The sequence below is a fragment of the Phacochoerus africanus genome, chromosome 15, assembly GCF_016906955.1.
Source record: "Phacochoerus africanus isolate WHEZ1 chromosome 15, ROS_Pafr_v1, whole genome shotgun sequence".
In the NCBI taxonomy this organism is placed as follows: Eukaryota; Metazoa; Chordata; class Mammalia; order Artiodactyla; family Suidae; genus Phacochoerus; species Phacochoerus africanus.
This window is the reverse complement of record NC_062558.1, coordinates 132,673,788-132,679,787: the sequence shown is the minus strand read 5'-3', so window position 1 is coordinate 132,679,787 and position 6,000 is coordinate 132,673,788.

Genomic DNA, 6,000 nt, shown 5'->3' with positions numbered 1-6,000 from the left:
TATAAAATTCATAAGGGTAAATTTAACAAAATAGTTATAAGAACTATCCATTGAAAACTATAAAACTTTACTGAAAAGTAATTAAAGAATATCTAAAAAATGGAGAAATGTGGCATATTCATTTATTGGACAATTCAATATTACTGAGCTATTAATTCTTTCTAAAAGTGACCTTTAGATCCAATGAAATCCCATTCAAAAATCCCTGCAGGCTTTTTGTAAAATTTGACAATTTTCTTCTAAAGTGTATAGAGGAGTTCCTGTTGCGGCGCAGCAAAAATGAATCCTACTAGGAACCATGAAGCGGCAGGTTCAATTCCTGGACTCACGCAGTGGGTTAAGGATCCGGCATTGCCGTGAGTGTGGTGTAGCTCACAGACGCGGCTTGGATCCTGCGTTGCTGTGGCTGTGGCCTAGGCTGGCAGCTGTAGCTCCAATTGGATCCCTAGCCTGGGAACCTCCATATGCTGTGGGTGAGGCCCTAAAAAGCAAAATAAAAAAAAAAATAAAGTGTATAGAGAAAAGCAAAAGACCTAGAATAACCCAGAAAACCATCTCTGAAAAAGTACAAAGTCGGAGGGCTTATACTATCTGATTTCCAGACTTAATATAAAGCTCCATGGTCATGACAGTGTGATATAGACATAAACTAGACATGCCAATCAATAGACTAGAATAGTGTCCCCACATAGACCCATGCATATAAGGCGATCTGATTTTTGACAAAGTTGTACTAAGGTAATTCATTGGGAAAGGGACAGTCTATTCAAAACCGATGCCAAAACACAACTGAACATCAAAATGCAAAAAACCAAACAAAAACCAGAACAAAACAACCCTTGACCCTTACTTCCACCTTATCCAAAATTAACTTGAAGTGGATCATTGACCTGAATAGGAATAAAATGGGGGCAGAGGCCAGGCAGAATCTTTTGAACTACTTAAAGGATTATGTTTATGTCTTTTCACTGAGTGTCAAAATCTGAGTTCACATAGAGTTCACGATATATGTGTGAATTCTTTTTAAAAAAAATTATTTAGTTATTCTTTTTATAGCCATACCGGTGGCATATGGAGGTTCCTGGGCTAGAGGTCGAATCAGAGCTGAAGCTGCCTGCCTACGCCACAGCCACAGCAACAAGTATCTGAACTGCATCTGAGATCCACACTGCAGCTTGTGGCAATGCTGCATCCTTAACCCACTGAGCGAGGCCAGGGATCAAACCCACTTTCTCACACATACTAGTTGCATTTCATTGTTACTGCATCACAATGGGAACTCCCCATGCATACTTTTTAAAAAGCATTTCTCTCCAGATGTCACATTGTTTTTATGCTTCTTTGAAAGATGTCATGTGAGTGACGTCTACATGAAAAGACCCATTTAAAATACCATCATCCTGAGCCATGAGAACAAAGAACAGGAGTCCTGCCCCAAAGAGATGTTAGCATGTTTGCATTGAGAGACTCTAAAGGCTTATTCTACCTTCGTGGTCTGATATCTCAGACCGGCTGGACCCTGGCTCTCACCTTAAGCCAAGAGCAGTTCTCAAATATCTCCTGTTGTAGCGAAGAAGCTATATACGTCTCAAGTCTGAAGGCCAGTAGTGTAGACTTGCACCATTTTTCACATTCAAAATGACTCCTTTTTCAAAGGTGATGTTGACACATCAATACTCAGATAAATGAAATTTCGGAGTAACACAGGACTGGAGAATTCTGAAACAGAGACAGTGCAGAGAAGTAGGAATTATCCTTCAAATCTCTTTCTTCATCTGGTTCTAACTTGTTCCCCATGCCCCTGGACCTACCCGAATTCTGTCTCTGGGTTCTGGCATAAAGTTCTATCTTGAACACAAAGGAGTGAGATGTGCTCCCTCTCAAGTCAGGCTGGGAACCGGAAGATCAATTGCGAAGTCCCCCCCCAGGGGGGTAGAGTACTGGTCTCACAGACTCTTCTGGAGGGACAGGAGAGAGAGGAGCTGGAGTTCCCTCTGTGGCACAGTGGGTTAAGAACATGACTGCAGTGACTTGGATTGCTGTGGAAGTGGAGGTGTTGGGTCTGAGGGCAGGGGGATGCTCAAGGGAGGTCACCAAGGAGACGCAAGGCTTTGGGATTCCAGTATGAAGGAAGCCTGTGGGGTGATGGGAAATTGTACTTCCTCCTGTTGGCAACTCTCCTTCGTGTTTGGTTCCCCTGCGGAAGAGAGAGGCACGTGCAAGGGATCAACCCTCCCCTGCAGACACCTCAGCAGCCAAGCAGAGACCTCTTGCCAACACTGGTCACCCCCTCGGCAAACACCTCAAGCTGCTTCCCTTCCCCCATCTCCTCTCCTGCTCCAGGCTCATGGCGGTTTGTGGAGTTTACTCTAGGCCAAAAGCCCACAGAAAACAGCGGGAGTGGATATACTTGTATATCCTGTCCCTAAATTCTCATGCACCTTATCTTTGAACACCTGTGGTTTTGCTCATGGGAAGTTTCTCTGCCCAGTGTTGCCGGAGGACCCCTTTCTTGCAACGGTTATAATGCATCATATTGTACACTGACCTTCTATACACCTGCCTCACTGCATTTTGGGAGCTCTTCTGCAAGGAAGGGACCCTCTCTTGTTCATCTGTGTCTCCTCAACATCTAGCAGAGTTGAGCCCATGGCACTTTAGAGTGGATGCATGCATGCACTTATGAATGTATGTACAAATGTGTGAGTACCAGAGAGCTACCCAGAGAAAAACCTTCTCCCTTACAGAGTATCACATGTAAGTAGACTAAAATATCCTTCCCTAATGCCCATATAACAAGCATCTATATGGACAGGTTTTGCAGGTAATGTCAGTACTTGCAAAATATGCAACCCCCATCCCCCCAACATTTTTAATGTTTTAACCCGGCCCTTAGGGTGCTTCTGTGGATAAGAGAAAAAAAGTGAGACGTTTGTCCTTCAACCAGTCAAATGCCAGTCTTGTCCCATCCCTGTATCCCGACCCTAAATGCGCCAGGTCTTTGCCTCTGTATTGGGTGGCTCCTCATTGTCCTGGTGACTCAGATCTTCCGGTAGATCACATGACCTTGAGTGACTCCTTTTCATCCCCCTTCTCTTTAACTCTTGGCATGTTGAATGAGCCCCCTGGTGGGCTCTGCATCTGGAAGCTGGCTGGGGCATTCCTCCCAGATGTGGCCAACTCCCTTTCTCTCACATGCTCTTTCTCCTTCTCAGATGGGGGTTTAAAGCAACCCATGTAGGGGACAGAGCTGAATCGGATGTCAGGGGGTATGGGATACAAGATAGGACTGGAGCCTGGACCCTGCCTAGTCATCCCTTCCCCATCCCAACCCACCCTCCATCCCGTTCTTCCCCATCAAGCTTGACTTGGTGTGATCCCAGGGAGGAGGGGCTTTTCTCCTGTTTTATCTCTGCGCAGATTTCACACGGAGTGGCAGGCAGGGAGAAGCCTTCCAAACACAGGAAGGCTCCCCATCCCCTTGTCTCCTGCCTTGTCTGGTTGCCATGGGACCTGCAGGATCACGGTCTGGTTTGCCTGGCGCCATCTTCCTGCCAGGCTAACACAGAAAGTTGTTATTTAAAGATAAGGGAAACCACCGTTAACACCCTTCCTCCATAATCTGATGGAGTCTCAGAGCTGCTGAACCATGTCTGCATTAGCCTATGGAAAATTAAGGCGATTTCCAGCCTGATTCTTTAGGGAAGCCATTCAGCAGAGTGAGCTCAAGCATTAATCCCAATACACGCCCAGGCAGGTATTTGTGGCTTCAAGGGAAGAGGGCAGGTTTCCTGAGCATGGATTTAGCAGCGCCTGCACTAGAGACAGAGAAACAACCAAAAAACCCATGCACTCCGCAGCAAAAAGCCAAGGAGGAGACGGTACCTTACAAAGTGAGGAAGGGATGGTTTTAAAAAGAAAACACTTGAATGCAAATCTGTGGAGACCAAAAATAGATCAGTAGACTGGTGGTTGCCAGGGGGTTAACTGTAAATGGGCAGGAGAGCTCTTTTGGGGAAAATATTCCAAAACTGAATTGGGAAGACAGTTACACAACTCGGTAAATTTATGAAAAATCATTGAATTCCATGTCTAAAGCAGGCAAATTTTGTGGTACATACAGCTGTTTTTGGAGTTCCTGTCACGGCGAAGTGGAAACGAATCCGACTAGGAATCATGAGGTTGCAGGTTTGATCCCTGGCCTTGCTCAGTGGGTTAAGGATCCGGCAGTGCTGTGAGCTGTGGTGTAGGTTGCAGATGTGTCTGATCCTGCATTGCTGTGGCTGTGGTGTAGGCCAGCAGCTGTAGCTCTGATTAGACCCCCAGCCTGGGAAGCTCCATGTGCTGCGGGTGTGGCCCTAAAAGGATAAAAGACAAAAAAAAAAAAAGAAAGAAAAAAAGTTGTTTTTAAAGAATTAAGCTGTTGAGTATGCAACCTCTTTTTTTTTTTTTTTTTGTCTTTTCTAGGGCCACACCCACAGCATATGGAGGTTCCCAGGCTAGGGGTCTAACTGGAGCTGTAGCCGAGGGCCTACACCACAGCCACAGCTACATGGGACCTGAGCCGCATCTGCGACCTACACCACAGCACACAGCAACACTGGATCCCTAACCCACTGAGTGAGGCCAGGGATCGAATCTGTAACCTCATGGTTCCTAGTCGGATTTGTTAACCACTGAGCCACGATGCGATCTCCCATGCTACCTCTTTTTTTTTTTTTGTCTTTTGCCATTTCTTGGGCAGCTCCTGCAGCATATGGAGGTTCCCAGGATAGGGGTCTAATCGGAGCTGTAGCCACTGGCCTATGCCAGAGCCACAGCAGTGCAGGATCCGAGCCGCATCTGTGACCTACACCACAGCTCACGGCAACGCCGGATCCTTAACCCACTCAGCAAGGGCAGGGATCGAACCTGCAACCTCATGGTTCCTAGTCGGATTCGTTAACCACTGCACCAAGACGGGAATTCCCCGATGCTACCTCTTTTAAAGGAAGTTGTTACACCTGTCTCACTCTAACCAGATCCCCAGCGATCAGTCTCCTGCAGGTCCAAGGACCACACTTTGAGTAGTGCCTCCTGCTGAGGAGTGCTGCACACTCAGTTGCAACTTCGTTCCTCTTGGATGGGCAGCACTGGCATTGAAATGGAGCAGAACCCTAAGCTCTGTTTCTGCATGTAGCCCCCTCCTTCTGCCTATACCCCCTGAAACTCCCATTTAAAAGTTCTTGCCCACTAGTTGTCATTTGGAGGGGGTGGCCTTTGGATAGGAGTCTGCTCTCTGGTTGCTGGCTTCTGAAATAAAGCACACTTTTCTTCCTATCAACCTTGTCTTTTTTGGGAGGTGGGGGCTGCACCAGTGGCATATGAAGGTTCCCAGGCTATGGGTCCAATCAGAGCTGCAGGTGCTAGCCTACACCACAGCCATAGCAATGCAGGATCTGAGCCGCATCTGTGACCTACACCGCAAGCTCATGGTAACGCCGGATCCTTAACCCACTGAGTGAAGCCAGGGATCGAACCGCATCCTCATAGATTCTAGTCGGTTTTGTTACTGCCCAAACCTTGCCTCTAAATGGCTTTAGAGTGGTGAGTAGCCAGGTCCCACTTTCAGTAACAGTATCATCTGGCAAAGTTGCTAGAAGTGAAGATGTTTAGGTCCTACCTCTAAATCTACTGAATCTCTGCATTTTTACAAGATCTCCTTGGGGTTATATGCATATTAACGGTGGAGAAGCACTGGCCTAGAAGACTTTTCCTGGAGGCTGGTCTGCCTACAGTGGCTTTGTAGAGGGAACTATGATTTAAAATCACACAGCTTCTTATATAAAGTCTGGATATTGTGCCGCGTTAGAAAGCAGCACCATTCCCATAATCCAAGGTGTGGTAGGGAAACAGCCCTGGGGATGGGGGATGGCTGGTGGGTGGAGCCAACTTTCAATGTGTGACAAGATCCACCAGAGGGAGTCAGAGCCCAGGGGGTGACTGCAGCAACAGCTGTGG